A 16,127-nucleotide genomic window follows, 5' to 3' on the forward strand; every position below is an offset into this window, starting at 1 on the left:
CCCCGAGCCCCCCTGCGGGTCGGAGCCTCCCCAGGAGGGATCCTGGCGCTGCAGCCGGCGCGGGGGGGGCGCAGGTGAAATCAGCCGCTCCAGAACCGGGACAGAGATCCGGGCCGACGCGGGCCAGAACCCAGGGGCTGGGGTTTCCAGATTAGCCTGGGCTAGGTCATGAGGCCGGTGGGGTCCGGGCTGGGAGCGCACCGCGCAGCCCCTTTCCCTCGGCGCTCCAGGACACCTGCGCCCGGGAAGGGGCGCGGAGGCTCCTGAGCGGAGCCTGGTAATTGGCAGGACTCGACCAGCCTGTCAGGAAAAGCCTCATCCGAGCTGAACCGGGGCAGGCTGGCACCTTTGTGCAGCAGGAGGGGCTGGAGGCGCATCCCCTCTGGGGTCCTTTGTCCAGGTTCTGCGCTTCGGGTGCTTTGTAGAGCCGCTCCGCGGAGACAGTCTGGGCCCCCTGGGGAGCTCAGAGACACAGGGTGGGAGCTGCGTGTCCGCCTCCAGTGAGTGATGGGAACAGAATGTCTCCGTTGGCAATGGCGCAGGCACGAAATGTTCCGATGCCCAACCTGCGCGGCAGGTGTCCAACGGCCCCGCGCTCTGCGGCTCCCTCTTCTGGAGCTGAGATCACCCTCCCGCTCCTCCCGACCCTAGCTTCCGCGGCTGACTGTCTGGTTCTGCCGGCGCCTGGGAAGGGCGCGTTTTCATATCAGCATGCATCGGTCTGAGTTAGAGACAATTCATATGCAAAATTAGCCTCGGACGTTGATTTGTTCCGTTTTGGGCTGGACAAGGTAAGAAAGAGGCTTTTCTATCTAATTTCTTGTCTTAACTCTTTACATTATTCCTGAGAGTAGAACAATCCGAGGATTTCTCCGTGGTTATAAACGTAAGCACTGCACCATGAAGCTGGTAAGACTGAGGTCTTGGGAACGTTTATTCCCAGAGTTCTCATTTGAGGCTAGGACTATGTCCCTCACCAGCGAGTACTGAAGAGGTGTATATAATGTGATACTCAAATGCCTTTGCCATCGATTCCTTGCTGTTTTCTGGGTTTCATGTGATGCCTCTGATAGTTTTATACCTAGATTTGGGAGCTGAGGATTTATTCCATCCAACCATCCCTTCTTAATTCCCTTTATCTCTCCTATCTCCCCTGGCATTGGCCACTGTGGGAAGGCAGGATACTGGGCTAGATGGACCATTAGTCTGACCTAGTTATGGCCATTCTTATGTTCTTATATTTTATTTTAGCATGATTTAAATTCTGAAATCCTCTTAAAATCAATGAAATGTAAAATCTGCAAAATAAGTTTAATAGAAGACTAAACAGAGTAAAGCACAATATGTAGGGCCATACCACATTCATGGTCCATTTTGGTCAATTTCATGGTCATAGGATTTTAAAAATAAAAAAATTCGTGATTTTAGATATTTATATGTGAAATGTCACAGTGTTGTAATTGTAGGGGTCCTGACCCAAAAAGGAGTTGTGGGGCGGGGAGAGGGGTTGCAAGGTTATTGTGTGTTTGTGTGTAGGGGAGGGTACAGTACTGCTGCCCTTACTTCTGCACTGCTGCTGGCAGCAGCTGCCTTCAGAGCTGTGCAGCTGGACAACAGTGGCTGCTGTCTGGGAGCCCAGCTCTGAAGGCAGAGCTATTGCCGGCAGCAGCGCAGAAGTAAAGATGGCATGTTATGGTTTTGCCACCCTCACTTCTGCGCTGCTGCCTGCAGAGCTGGGCACTTGGCCAACAACTGACGCTCTCTGACTGCCCAGCTCTGAAGACCGTGAAGAAGTAAGAATGGCAATACCATGATTCCCCTAGAATAACCTTGCAACACCCCCTCCCCCCAATTCCCTTTTGGGTCAGGACCCCCAATTTGAGAAAAACGCTGGTCTCCCCCATGAAATCTGTATAGCATAGGGTAAAAGCACACAAAAGATCAGATTTCATGGGGGGAAACCAGATTTCAGTCCGTGACATGTTTTTCATGGCCAAGAATTTAGTAGGGCCCTATCAATATTCCCCTTTATAAAGAAGACAAATTATCTCAGCACAGCATGTGAACACCATTAGCTACTTAGGCCAACATTTTTCAAAAGTAACAAGGAGTCCGGTGGCACCTTAAAGACTAACAAAGTGAGTTTTTTTTACCCACGAAAGTTCATGCCCAAATAAATCTGTTAGTCTTTAAGGTGCCACCAGACTCCTTGTTGTTTTTGTGGATACAGACTAACGTGGCTACCCCCTGATAGTTTCAAAAGTGGCTATTGATATTGGTGTTTAATTTTTTGGTGACCAGTGTGAGACAACTTCAACCTCTTCTGGTTGAGCCAGGATGTGTCTGTAGGTAGGTACACACACTCCCCCCCCCCCCCATGTATGTCCTCTTTTTTGTACAGATTCAGGGCATTTGCTTTGCAACTTCCTTCCTACACTGACTTTGCAAACAAATGGATTGGCTGTTCACACACTGAGTTATTGTTTTGCCTTATTTATTTTATTTGGTTTTTAAAAATATCAAAAGCAAGAAACTGAAATTTTAACAGTTCCATTTCCTCATTTGACAAGATTATTAGCACTGGTCCTGGAACACAGACAGACATTGAGTTTGACTGCATGAGTGCTGAATACAGATAACTTTTAATTTATGTTCCTCTTACAATTACATAGTGAGTTATTTAAAGTTTTGCAATGTCTGTGTCTGATGGAGTGGTGGTTCAATTATTTTGTAATGGCAAGTCAGCAGTTTGAAAGAGAATTTGGACCAGAAGTCTGTGTGTATGGGTTAGTACAATATATTGGTGTTGTAATTAAGTTGGAAGTAGTAATTTAGGACAAGGATTCACATCAGTTGTATGCATTCTCGAATACTGTGTACAGATGTGGTCTCCTCACCTCAAAAAAGATATTCTAGCACTAGAAAAGGTTCAGAAAAGGGCAACTAAAATGATTAGGGGTTTGGAGAGGGTCCCATACGAGGAAAGATTAAAGAGGCTAAGACTCTTCAGCTTGGAAAAGAGAAGACTAAGGGGGGATATGATAGAGGTATATAAAATCATGAGTGATGTTGAGAAAGTGGATAAGGAAAAGTTATTTACTTATTCCCATAATACAAGAACTAGGGGTCACCAAATGAAATTAATAGGCAGCAGGTTTAAAACAAATAAAAGGAAGTTCTTCTTCACGCAGCGCACAGTCAACTTGTGGAACTCCTTACCTGAGGAGGTTGTGAAGGCTAGGACTATAACAATGTTTAAAAGGGGACTGGATAAATTCATGGTGGCTAAGTCCATAAATGACTATTAGCTAGGATGGGTAAGAATGGTGTCCCTAGCCTCTGTTCATCAGAGGATGGAGATGGATGGCAGGAGAGAGATCACTTGATCATTGCCTATTAGGTTCACTCCCTCTGGGGCACCTGGCATTGGCCACTGTCGGTAGACAGATACTGGGCTAGATGGACCTTTGGTCTGACCCAGTACAGCCGTTCTTATGTTCTTATATTCTTAAATTGTGAATGAAGCATATATTCTTGAGGCATAAATTCACATAGACTTTAAATTGTGACACTGTAAAGTAGAGCTTTACTTCTATGCTGAAAAGTGACTGAGTAAAATGACAGTCCTACTCAACAGACCTCTTTCTGTATATTCAGTCATATCTGCTTTTGATCCTACAAGCACTTATGCAAGTGAACAACTCTGTATACCTGAGTAGTCCCATGATGTTCAATATGAGTAATCAAATGTGCAAAAGTGTTTGCAGGATTTGAGCCTTCATTAGTATTTATTTTTTGGCACTGATGTTTTTTTGTGTGCTTCAAAAAACACAGAATAAAGGCAGTCCCTGCTATGAAGAAGTTATGACTTTTTTTAATATTATTTATTACTCTTAGCACTGTGAGCCAGCATAGCTGTAAGACATGTACTTTAGTTCTAGTCCTTCTCATGTACGATCAACACAATTCTGTACTGAACTCTAGTTTCAGATCTAGTAATATCTACCTTTACAAACATACTGAATGCAGTGGAGTTTCAGTGGGGCTATGCAGACATCTCTAATAAGTTAGCCTTCAGCTGATTATGAACAAAGACAGAAAGGGCATGGATTGACTATCAGTTCCCAAGGTGAGTTTGTGATTCTGACAGTAAGGCACTTAGATACAGTGGTGGTGGATGTGATGTAAAAACACAGGCATTAGGGGAAAAATCTGCTTACTTGTACATTAAGCACATTTGACATAAAAATTAGTGAATGTGAGTAAGCTAAGAGATCCATGACATCTTATTTACAGAATTACACTTTAAGGGTTCATAGGGTGATAGCTGCATTTATGGGTCTTCTTTAACTATAAATGTTTAAGAAAATAATTGACACACTTGCTCTTTCTAGCTCTGTTGATATGAAGAAATTTACATCAACACTTCTGAGTATATTGAGCCAGATTTATATTTGGGTCTCCAGATAGTTTTGTTTCTGGAGGAGCGTAGGCTGGACGCATTTGGTGGTAACATGCTCAGTGTTTAGAAAGAAGTACTTCCTGTAATTCCCATTAGTATCCCAGATGATGTAATGATCAGCATTGCCTATCTTCAAAAGGAGCAGCATCCAGCTTCCTCTCTATAGGGAGGGTTTCAATATAGTTTAATAATGTATTGTTCAGATGAGTATCTCCATGTGTATTCCTGTAGTTACACCAATGGAAGTTTCACAATAAGATGGTGTGAAGGTAAATAGACATAGGAAATGGGCTGGTGATAGTAAGTGCTGATGTGGAACATGATCAACAGCTAGACAGCATAGCATTGGTGCATGGGGTTTTATTAGATTGGGGGATGTTAAGAGACAGAAGGGGAATGATAGAAACTGGCAAACTGTTTAGAAGAGCAGAAGTGAAGAATTCACCTCTCATGGCCGAAAGGAAGCTAGGATTAGCAGGAAAAAAGGCTCAAGTGGACATGGGGGAGAGACAAAGTCACAGAGGTAGTTAGCAGGGGCTTGTGGATGGGATATCAGTGGTAGCCTTTGAGGATGTTGTTTGTGTGAGTGAGAAGACCGCTTTACAGACTGAATAGATTAGAGTTTGGATCTGGATAATTCTGGGAAACTATTGAAGAGTGAGTTATAGTAATTGAGATGTGACATTTAAAAATACATGAAAGTAATTAAGTAAGGTGTCAGAATAGAGGTGTATTCATGCTGTGTTGCAGGGCTGACTACGTAGACTTGAAAAGTGTATCAGTAGGAGGAGAGTTGCTTTAAAGGGAGAGGTCTAATGAAAATTAATTGGAAATTATGACCCCTATAGAGATCAATGTGATTTTGGAGAAGTTAATATCTCAGTTTCTATTCCCCATCTGTAAACTGGGGATAATAATGCATTCTTTTTCTGTCTTGTCCGTTTTAGATTAAGATTTTCAGGGTAGGTGCCATCTCTTTTATCCACCTAGGTATTGTGTGCCTCCCTCCATCATCATACTATTAAGCAATTTCCAATTTTTAATATACTAAACTTGGGTCTCCTAACTTTCAGGTTTGGACCATCTTTCCTTTGCATTTGTATAGCACCAAGAAACACAGTGGGGTCCTGACCTCAACTGCTACTAATCAAAGATCTGCTTTCCTTTTGGTACCCATTGGGAATTGAGACTTAGGCTTTGGAACGCTGAGTGGCCCAATATCTAAATACATTTAAAAATCTGTGCACCATGAGATATTGCTACACAGGCAATAAAAGGTGTCAGGCTGACTTGCAAATCATAAAAGTGCTCTGTTTAAAAAAAATATATTACAAAGCTTCTCCTTTTGGGTACAGTAAGCCAACACTTCTCATGCATACAGCATCCTGCATATTGCTGTAAACAATCAGCTAATGTTCCATCATATTTATTCCTTCACTGTTTTTTAAGGGAACAGGCAAAGACATAATTTGGAGAGCAGAAGCAAATAAAACCTTCCCATTCTCTTTTGGTTATTTTATATATGATTAAACATGGGTAATATTACTAAAGGGAGGGATAGCTCAGTGATTTGAGCATTGGTCTGCTAAACCCAGGGTTGTGAATTCAATCCGGGAGGCGGGGGGCAGTTAGGGATCTGGAGCAAAAATCTGCCTGGGAATTGGTCCTGCTTTGAGCAGGGGGTTGGACTAGATGACCTCCTGAAGTCCCTTCTAACCCTGATATTCTATGATTCTAAAGCATGCAGTTCTTTAATAGATGAAATTTTAGTGTAAACATAACACATAGGTATATAGGAATTGGTGGTCTGGATCAGACCAGCTTTCCTTGGAGATGGACATAAGCAGCTCAGCGCCAAGCGCAGCGCGCGCGGCGGCGCTTGGGGGGGGGGCGGGTGGAGCCGTTGGCTGCTCCGCCGGCATGCCTGCGGCAGGCGGGACACCCGCGGACCGCGGGCGGGCTGCGCGGGCGGCATGCGCGTTCGCGGTCCTCTCCCCAGCCCCTCGAGCCTCGGCGCAAGCCCGGCTGCGTCCTCCCGTCCCCGGGCTCGTGGTGGACCTGCCGCGCAGCATGGCAGGAGCTCACCGGAGGGGCGAAAGAGGAAACCGCCCGGGAGAGAGGAAGGCGGCGCGGCGCTCCGCGCTGCTTGGGGCAGCCCGATATCTAGAGCCGCCCCTGGACATAAGCCTAGTTAGTCTGATATTCCCCCCCTCCCCTCCCCTCCCCTCCCCTCCCCTCCCCATCTCTGACTACAGCCAGAGTCAGCTACTTCAGAGAAAGGTGCTTGAACCCCTGTAATGGACAATTTGAGTAACCTGCCAATAGAGGATGTTTCATCTCCAATCTATCAGTTAGTTTAGTTCTTGTCTGTACTAGATTTTTTTCCCCTTAACATTTCACTGCCATTGCTACCACCAATACTGCTCCTCTGGTGCTAGCAACAATGGAAGAACTAGACAAGGAACCAATTACCATTGAGATCTTAACACTGTGTTGTGACTACTGTTGAAAGGACATTTTGGGTGAGACTAGTAAATCTCCTTTGTGTACACACTGTCCCTGATGGAAGGTATTCATCTAGTAGACTGCTCATTATCTGCTTTCTCTATAAGTTTAAAGAGATGGGACTCATAGTTTTTAGACTTCTCTTCTAACATCAATTCATATTTAATATGGAGAATTAGCAATGGGTTACGATCAGACTGTCTCATAGCTCTATGTGTGAATCCATCATTAGACCAATTTTGGAAAAATGTAATCTTTAAAGTTAAGATTGCTGTTTTATTTTGAACTCTAGGCCTATATACTTTAATAGTTTTGGGGCAAAAGAAGAGTAAATTGATTTTGCTCTTTTTCCCTATGGAACCCAAGGGCCTGATTTTTAGACATTCTGGGTATTTGCAGCTCTCTTGACTTCAGTTCAAGTTGTGGGTCATCATCAGCACCTATGAAAATTGGACCCTAAGGGACCATCTACAATAGAAAACTAGCCTATTTTCAAAGACTGCTCCTCTTTGTAAGCTCACAAACGTGGTTAGCCAGCCTGTGTTGACCAGGCCAAATAGAGCTGAAAGGGCTTTCTGAATAAGGTAGTGAACCTGGTTTGGCCTGCTCTGCAAAGGCTTGATAATTACACAAGAGGAGGATTGATTGATTGCTCATTTTCTAACATAGACAGAGCCACTCAGAGTTTCTGGAGCGTCAGTTGTATCTGCAATTGTTGGCATAGGTGCTGGTACTAGGGGTGCTGCTGCACCCCTTGGCTTGAAGTGGTTTCCAATGTGGTTCAATGGCTCTCAGCACCCCCACTATACAAATTGTTCCAGCTCCCCTGAGTCTTTGCTGTTCTCTTGTTGTATAACATAATATGAGATCTGGAAGTGTCATATCAATCCATATGATGAGTCCCTATTACTTTGATAGAGCTACTGTAAGTGTAATTTATTCTTGGGCTGAAAAATCTACTTCCTGGAATGCTCCATTTCAACCCATTTGTAGAGCAGTGTCTTTCTATACTAAGCATGCAGTACAACATAGATTGTAAGCAAACCGGATAATATATAGAATAAAGCAAATGTGATAGCTACTGACTGCTGTTTGTATGTGTATCCCTTTCAAAGTTATGTTTATACACAAACCATTACATATCTTAATTAACCTATAGGTACTAATTTGCCATTAGTGTTGCATATATGAATAATATTAGAAAGTTTGGTTCCTTGTGTGGTGACGGTGACTGGACAGAGAGGCTGGTATTCTTTTTAACAGGCAGATTTAGGGTATATTGAAGTAAAATGGGGGTGAATAATGGAGGCAGAGAGAGCGGTTCTCTGGTAATTACATTAGCTCTGGGCGGTATGGTGAATCCTCCGGTCATTCTAGGAGCCCTGTTTGTATGAAAGGGCGTAATTACGGTAGCAACAGCTCCGGTCTGCCTGAGTCACGTCCTTCACGTCTCAGTGCAGCCGGGCGCTCGAGTGTCAGATGTGCCTTTGCTGAGCGAGTGTCGCCCCTGAGTCCTGCCCTGAGCCCGGCATGGAGCCTCCCGCAGCAGCGCCCCGCTCCCTGCGCCAAGCTGCTGCGGCGGCAGCGGATCCCAGGCACCAGCGGGAGGGGAGGGGAGGCCGGGGAAGGTGGGACGCTGCGGCGTGAACCGGCGGCTGCGGAGATGGTTTGATGGGGCGCACGAGGGAGAAGGCAGCCGGGTCTCCCGCTCCGGCGAATGAAAACTGGGACCTTTTCCAGTCTGGGGTGGGAGAAACTGCACGTCCCTGCTTCCGCCCATTCTCACCCAGTTACAGGCTCCCTGGCCTCCCGCGGCAGGCGCACGTGCTTTGGGTTTCCTCTTTTCCTGATCTTCAGCTCCAGACTGTTCTTTCTCAGATCTGTACTTGTTTTATTTCCTTCCTGTTTACTCCTCTCCCCATTCTTCACGTCTCTCCCTTTCTTCCTGTCCCTCACTGCTACACTCATTCAATTTGAGTTTTGCCACTCCTCTCCCCCAGAAACAGGGAGACAAAAGGAAGCCTAATATGATGGGTGTGTCCCCCAGGAAATGAGAACTGCCCCTGCTTTCAGTTATTGTTCCTACAGATTTCAGAAAAATCCATTATTCTGCCCAGCTTTTTGTAACCCAGGCAGACTGGAAGGAGCCACTGTCCCTGGCTGGAAAAAAAAACAGGAGTACTTGTGGCACCTTAAAGACTAACAAATTTATTTAAGCATGAGCTTTCGTGAGCTACAGCTCACTTCTTCGGATGCATAGAATGGAACACACAGACGGGATATTTATACATACAGAGAACATGAAAAGGTGGAAGTATGCATACCAACAGGCAGAATCTAATCAATTGAGATGAGCTATCGTTAGCAGGAGGAAAAAAACTTTTTGAAGTGATAATTAAGATGGCCCATAGAAGGTGTGAGGAGAACTTAACATAGGGAAATAGATTCAATTGGTGTAATGACCCAACCATTCCCAGTCTTTGTTTAGGCCACAGTTAATAGTATCTAGTTTGCATATTAATTCAAGTTCAGCAGTTTCTCTTTGGAGTCTGTTTTTGAAGTTTTTTTGTTGCAAAATTGCCACCTTCAAGTCTGTCACTGAGTGGTTAGAGAGGTTGAAGTGTTCTCCCACTGGTTTTTGAATGTTATGATTCCTGATGTCAGATTTGTGTCCATTTATTCTTTTGCGTAGAGACTGTCCGGTTTGGCCAATGTACATGGCAGAGGGGCATTGCTGGCACATGATGGCATATATCACGTTGGTAGATGTGCAGGTGTATGAGCCCCTGATGGCGTGTCTGATGTGATTAGGTCCTATGATGGTGTCACTTGAATGGATATATGGACAGAGCTGGCATCGGGCTTTGTTGCAAGGATAGGTTCCTGGGTTAGTGTTTATGTTGTATGGTGTGCGGTTGCTGGTGAGTATTTGCTTCAGGTTGGGAGGCTGTCTATAAGCGAGGACTGGCTTGTCTCCCAAGATCTGTGAGAGTGAGGGATCATCTCTAAGGATAGGTTGTAAATCTTTGATGATGCGCTGGAGAGGTTTTAGTTGGGGGCTGTAGGTGATGGCTAGTGGTGTTCTGTTATTTTCTTTTTTAGGCCTGTCCTGTAGTAGGTGGCTTCTGGGTACTCTTCTGGCTCTGTCAATCTGTTTTTTCACTTCAGCAGGTGGGTATTGTAGGTTTAAGAATGCTTGATAGAGATCTTGTAGGTGTTTATCTCTGTCTGAGGGATTGGAGCAAATACGGTTGTATCTTAGAGCTTGGCTGTAGACAATGGATCGTGTGGTGTGTCCAGGATGGAAGCTGGAGGCATGTAAGTAAGTATAGCGGTCAGTGGGATTCCGGTATAGGGTGGTATTTATGTGGGAATGGTTGGGTCATTACACCAATTGAATCTATTTCCCTATGTTAAGTTCTCCTCACACCTTCTATGGGCCATCTTAATTATCACTTCAAAAAGTTTTTTTCCTCCTGCTAACGATAGCTCATCTCAATTGATTAGACTCTGCCTGTTGGTATGCATACTTCCACCTTTTCATGTTCTCTGTATGTATAAATATCCCCTGTCTGTGTGTTCCATTCTATGCATCCGAAGAAGTGAGCTGTAGCTCACGAAAGCTCATGCTTAAATAAATTTGTTAGTCTTTAAGGTGCCACAAGTACTCCTGTTTTTTTTGCGGATACAGACTAACACGGCTGCTACTCTGAAACCTGTCCCTGGCTGGTTAGTCCAGAAAAATGAATAGCACGTTTGCTGGGAACATGTGTACCTAGGGGCTGCCTATCAGGATTGTCTTACCTCTGCTCTTCCCGCATTGAACCAGACCTTCCCTTGAGCTAGCCGTCTCCACCCAGCAAAGTTAGATCTACATAGGGGCACAGTTCTGGGAACAGTGAGCCTTGCTCAGTCACATCTCCCCCATCTGCTGGAAGCTGCTGTCCCTGCATGAGCAGTGAACACCTGGGCGGCAGGGAGCCTCTGTTGTTGAAAGAGCATGAGGGGGAGACAAAGGACTGACAGTGAATAAGAAAAAAGGAATGAGTTTGACAGAGCAAGGGGAAGATCAGTTTAGGGATGGAAGAGGGAAAAGGAGGGGAGCAATGAACAGAGGGACAGTATGGCGGGGGGGGGAGGGAAGTAGTAACGATCAAAAAACAAATAGAAAATCTAGGAGAGAGTGGAGATCAGAGACACAAGGTGAGAGCATAGGAAATGTTTCTTTTCTAAAGGTGTTGGACATCCAGCTACAGAGAAGAGACGGGCCGATACTGGGAGAAAAAGGTAAAAGGAATTGAGTGGTATAAGGATTATTTTATTCTACCCTGATTTTTACTGTAAACTGTTCAGTTTTATTTTGAAAGGAGAGAAGGTGAGGTGGGGATAGCTCAGCTTAGGAGAGAGTAGTTGAGACTTCTCCCTCCACCCCTTACCCTGTTGCCAAAGCCATGTGTAACAGTGCTTGGAGGGCCAGGCAGACTGGTATTTTGTGCGCCAGATTTTTGGCCACTTGTTTCCTTGGTCAAGGTGCCTCAAGCAGTGGCGGTAGGGAGACCCGGCCCTACCACTCCACCAGGTGCCTGAGGGAATTGACTCCTGAACAGGGGGCATTCTAAGCATGGAGTCTAAATCCACTGCCCTGGGCTACTTCCTACCAGAGTCCTTTCAGTTTGGGGTATGGCCCCATTGTCCAATTTGCTGGGGTGGCTTGCCTCCCATGGTGCCCTCTCATGGATGTTGGATGGCACCCTGCCACTGTCCCAGGCTCCTTCAGGCAGGGCATCTATAAGTTTGGTACAGCCAAACCACGATATCTGTGGGGTTTGATCATCCAGTTACCTCATTTGCCAGAGATTCCTAGGTCTCCTTCACAGCATCCCTTTGCTGGTAGACAGAATGTGCTCCCTGGTGGCTGCCAAGTGAGTGGGCCTTCCAATCAGATGGGGCAGTAGCCAGCTCCTACCTCTTCACCAGTCAGCTCTGAACTGGGCCATACTCTCTCCTTTTCTACCCCCTCTAGGCCTGACATTGGGTGTGGGTATAATAGAGCAAGGCTAGCTGGGCCCAAAGGCTGTCCTTAATCTGTACCACGCTGGTGGACAGTTCGTTCACTTTATCACACCCTGCTACGCCCACCTTTCTTACCTACACATAAGAATGATCATACTGGGTCAGACCAAAGGTCCATCTAGCTCTATATCCTATCTTCTGACAGTGGCCAATGCCAGCTGCTTCTGAGGGAATGAACAGGTGAATCATCAAGTGCTCCATCCCCTGTCACCCATTCCCAGCTTCTGGCAAACAGAGGCTAGGGACACCATCCCTGCCCATCCTGGCTAATAGCCATTGATGGACCTATCCTCCATGATAATCACACACAATCTGTTCCCTGCCTTCACCATCCTCCCTTACCGTGTCATAAGTGTCCTTTATTTTCCCTTTGAAAAGCTTATCATCCCTTCCTCCCCTCCTCAAGTGTTCTGCCATAATCTGGTGTTCACCTTTGATAAAGGGCAGGTGAGAAGTGCATATAGTGGTCCAGGAAGAGTCTGTAGCTGCTTGCAGGTGGCTCAACTGTCAGATCACCACCTGCAGCACTACTTGATTGAATCTTCTCTGACACTCCATGGATCTGATTTTACATGCAGAAGACCAGGCTTGAAGACAGAAGGTCCTCACTAGGAGGCTTCAGTGGGTAAGGGAAGGGCTGGATGGCAACATGTGACAGGCCTGCTTGCAAGTAGTACCTTTGCTCAGTCAAGTTGATGTTTGTTTCACTGCCTCAACAGCCAGGCAAGCAGGGAAATAAAACTATTTCCAGGATGTGGCCTGTATTTTATTTATTAGTACAGCCTTCTCACATCAGTGTTGGCACACAGGGCAGTAACAAGTCTCTTCCATCCATCTCTGTCATTAGCAGCTGCTTCCATCTGCTCTATGGTCTTGAGAGTGAATATTCTGCACCCCTCCATCTTATAAGGGGCCTTCTTAAGGCTTTTCTTGGCTGTTTTGTTTCCTACACCAGGTGGTTTTCACTTGACAGCTTCAGGTGGGAGTTTGTGTCTTGGCATCCAGCGTACATGCCACAATTTGTCCAATGCTTCCTTCTAATTCTAATGAAAACAAATTTAAATTTTAATAAATTGAGATATACCTTTCTCCTAGAACTGGAAGGGACCTTGAAAGGTCATCAAGTCCAGCCCCCTGCCTTCACTAGCAGGACCAAGTACTGATTTTTGCCCCAGATCCCTAAGTGGCCCTTTCAAGGGTTGAATTCACAACTCTGGGTTTAGCAGGCCAATGCTCAAACCACTGAGCTATCGCTGTGCCCCCTTAGCTGTAGGTTGGTAATTTCTTGGATCTCTTTGCTGGTAAAGTCTCTCCATTCAATGCCTAGATTCTTTCAAAGGCAATATTTTCAAAGGCATCTCATTTTCTGACTTTTTAATAGATCTCCAACTCTCATAGCCATATGTTAGCACTGAGATTATATTTTAATTAAAAATTCTTTTTTGTTTTGGTACTGTATATATTTGATTTCCATATGTTGTTGTGTGTAGTGGATACCATGGATGCCTTTCTTAACCTTGATGTCACTTCTTTCTTGAGATCTCTGTTGGCTATTATGGTGCTGCCCAGGTAAATGAACTGTTCTACTTTCTTGAAGTTTTTTGCCTTTCAGTATGATGTTGCTGCTTGACATCTAGGTTTCAAGGATGTTTGTTTTGGCATAACTGATTTTGAGCCTTGCTTTGGCCTGCTGTTTTTGCAAAGGTTTCTGGCTTTGTAGCTTTTTGCGGGTGTTATTGAATTGAATGATATACTTAGCAAAGTCTAGGCCTTCTAAACATTTGCCATCTACCCATGCTATGCCAGTGTTTGTGTTGCTAATACATTTCTTCATCTGCCAGACTATGGCAATGCCAACCAACAGGAGAGCGAGAATGCAGCCCTGTTTTATACCTGTGTCCAGCTGAACCACGCTGTTGTCTGGGTGTTCACTTTTGCAGTAGACTTTGTGTCACTGTACATAGGTTGATGATGTTGATGACTTTAGAATATTCCACAATGCATGCCTAATGCAGGTTGTCACATGCTTTTTGAAAATCAATTAAATTGATAGGGGGAGCCTGTCATTCTAGACAGCCTTCTATGATGTCCTTAACATGAAAATCTGATTTTATTCAGATCTCTTCGGCCTGGTCTTCCCCAGCTTTGAATCCACTGCCTCTTTCATCCTGTGTACTACCACACTACAGAAAACTTTCCCTACAATAGAGACTCCTCTCCAGTTTCTACAGTCATTAGGATTACTGTTTTTGAGTATTCTGACAATTATCCCATGTTTTCACTGGCCACAAGGGGTCTCTTTTTTCCCCCTAAACTTCCTGGAACAGCTTTGTCAGTTTCGTTAGGGTGTTAGTGTCCAGTGCTTTTAGCATTGCTGCTGTGATTTTTATCATTTCCCAACACTTCTGTTGTTTTTCAGCTTTTTTACTCCAGCCTGACATATATGTTGGACCAATGTTTATGTCAAGTTGACCAGATTTGTCTGTTTAACTGAATTCTGATGGTGAGGTAGAGTTTGTCTCAGGACTTATTTGAAATGCTCCACTCATCTGTTCTGTTCTACTTCAGTTGTAAGCTTTTCTCCATCTTTATTTTTTTATTGGCCCATTTCATGTTTTGAAATTTCCACACAGGATTTTAGACAATAGGAAACCACGGAGTTGTTTACCAATCACAGCAGCAATTTCACCTGCAGCTGCTAGGTCTTCAACATATCTCCATTTATTTTTCATTGTGTTTTTTCACTGTTTTGTTTGCTTTCTTGTACTCCTCCTTTTACTTTTTGCAATATTTAGTTGGTCTTAGCATTTGGGACTTTTCCCCTTCAGTGCTTTTCTTTCCTCTATGAGATGCCACATCTCTTGGTTTTTCCAATTCTGGCAGTCTATTTTAATATCTAACTGTGATGGTTGCCGCTTGAATCACTGTCTCTGAGGATGTCCCATTTTTCTTCAGTCAGTAAATATTAATCTTTTTTTTTAATGTTAAACACTCATGATTTCTTGGCTAAACGTCTCGGAATCTTTTCTGTGTTAGCCACAGGTGCTGGCTAAACGACATTAAAGAGTTTTATTTGGGATAAATTAATGTCGTTGTCCTACAAGGCTTTTACTTTATTATCCTGAACTTTAGCTGACCCTAGTATGTTGTTGGTAAGCTGAAAGTTTTCTGTAGTGTGTTCATGTGGTGTTAAATAACAGACTGTGTGTCCTTTTAACTCTAAACTTGTGATGCTTCGGGAAATGTCCAGATGTCAAGAAAGGAACCACTTGTAACTGATATGGGGCAGGTGTTTCTGAGGTTAATCAAATTATCTATCGAAGGATGCTTGTATCTTATAAAAAATTACTCTAACTCAATGGTCTCCAACCTTTTTATGCCCAAGATAACTTTTTGAATTTAAGAGCAACCCAGGATCTACCTCAGCCCTGCCCTGCTCACTCCATTCTCCCCGCCCCATTGCTTGCTGTGATGAAGTGGGACTGTTCTTAATGTTTCCTCCGAATACTCTGTGGGTGCCTCAGTTTCCCCTATGCGTTTCTTAAGTCTCCAGTGTGCATAGATGGCCAATACTTTGTATCCTGGCGACAAATCACTGGGTCCCTTCCTCCCTGCAAGGGGATGGCTGAAGGTGAACAAAGAGATCAGGTGACATCGTAGCCCGGGAAAGAGACAAAGGCCAGAAAGGAGGGGCTGGAGGGGGTTTCAGTTTGGGGCTGGCTGGGGATGGGAAGTGAGTGCCGACGGGGTTGTCTGGCTTGCTGGGTCCCAGAATGGACCCAGCTGAGGGGTCCCATTCACTGTATCTACAAGCTCTGTTTTAGACCGTGTTCCTGTCATCTAATAAACCTCTGTTTTACTGGCTGTCTAAGAGTCACATCTGACGGTGAAGTGGGGGTGCAGGACCCTCTGGCTTCCCCAGGACCCTGCCTGGGCGGACTCGCTGTGGGAAGCGCATGGAGGGGCATATGCTGAATGCTCCAAGGTCAGACCCAGGAAGGTGAAGCCGTGTGAGCTTCTTGCCCTGAAGACAGTCTGCTCACAGAGAGGAGACTTCACCAGAGTCCTGACTGGCTTTGTAGGGAGC

At 44.9% G+C, this 16,127-nt stretch overlaps 1 protein-coding gene across 1 annotated transcript in view; it reads left to right on the forward strand.

Annotated features, from left to right (window-relative positions):
• SLC16A3 (solute carrier family 16 member 3) overlaps positions 1 to 16,127 on the forward strand; it is a 36,589-nt gene that overhangs the window by 642 nt on the left and 19,820 nt on the right. The gene's annotated exons all lie outside the window — the stretch shown is intronic.

The sequence above is a fragment of the Mauremys reevesii genome, linkage group 15 (assembly GCF_016161935.1).
Source record: "Mauremys reevesii isolate NIE-2019 linkage group 15, ASM1616193v1, whole genome shotgun sequence".
Classification (NCBI taxonomy): Eukaryota; Metazoa; Chordata; order Testudines; family Geoemydidae; genus Mauremys; species Mauremys reevesii.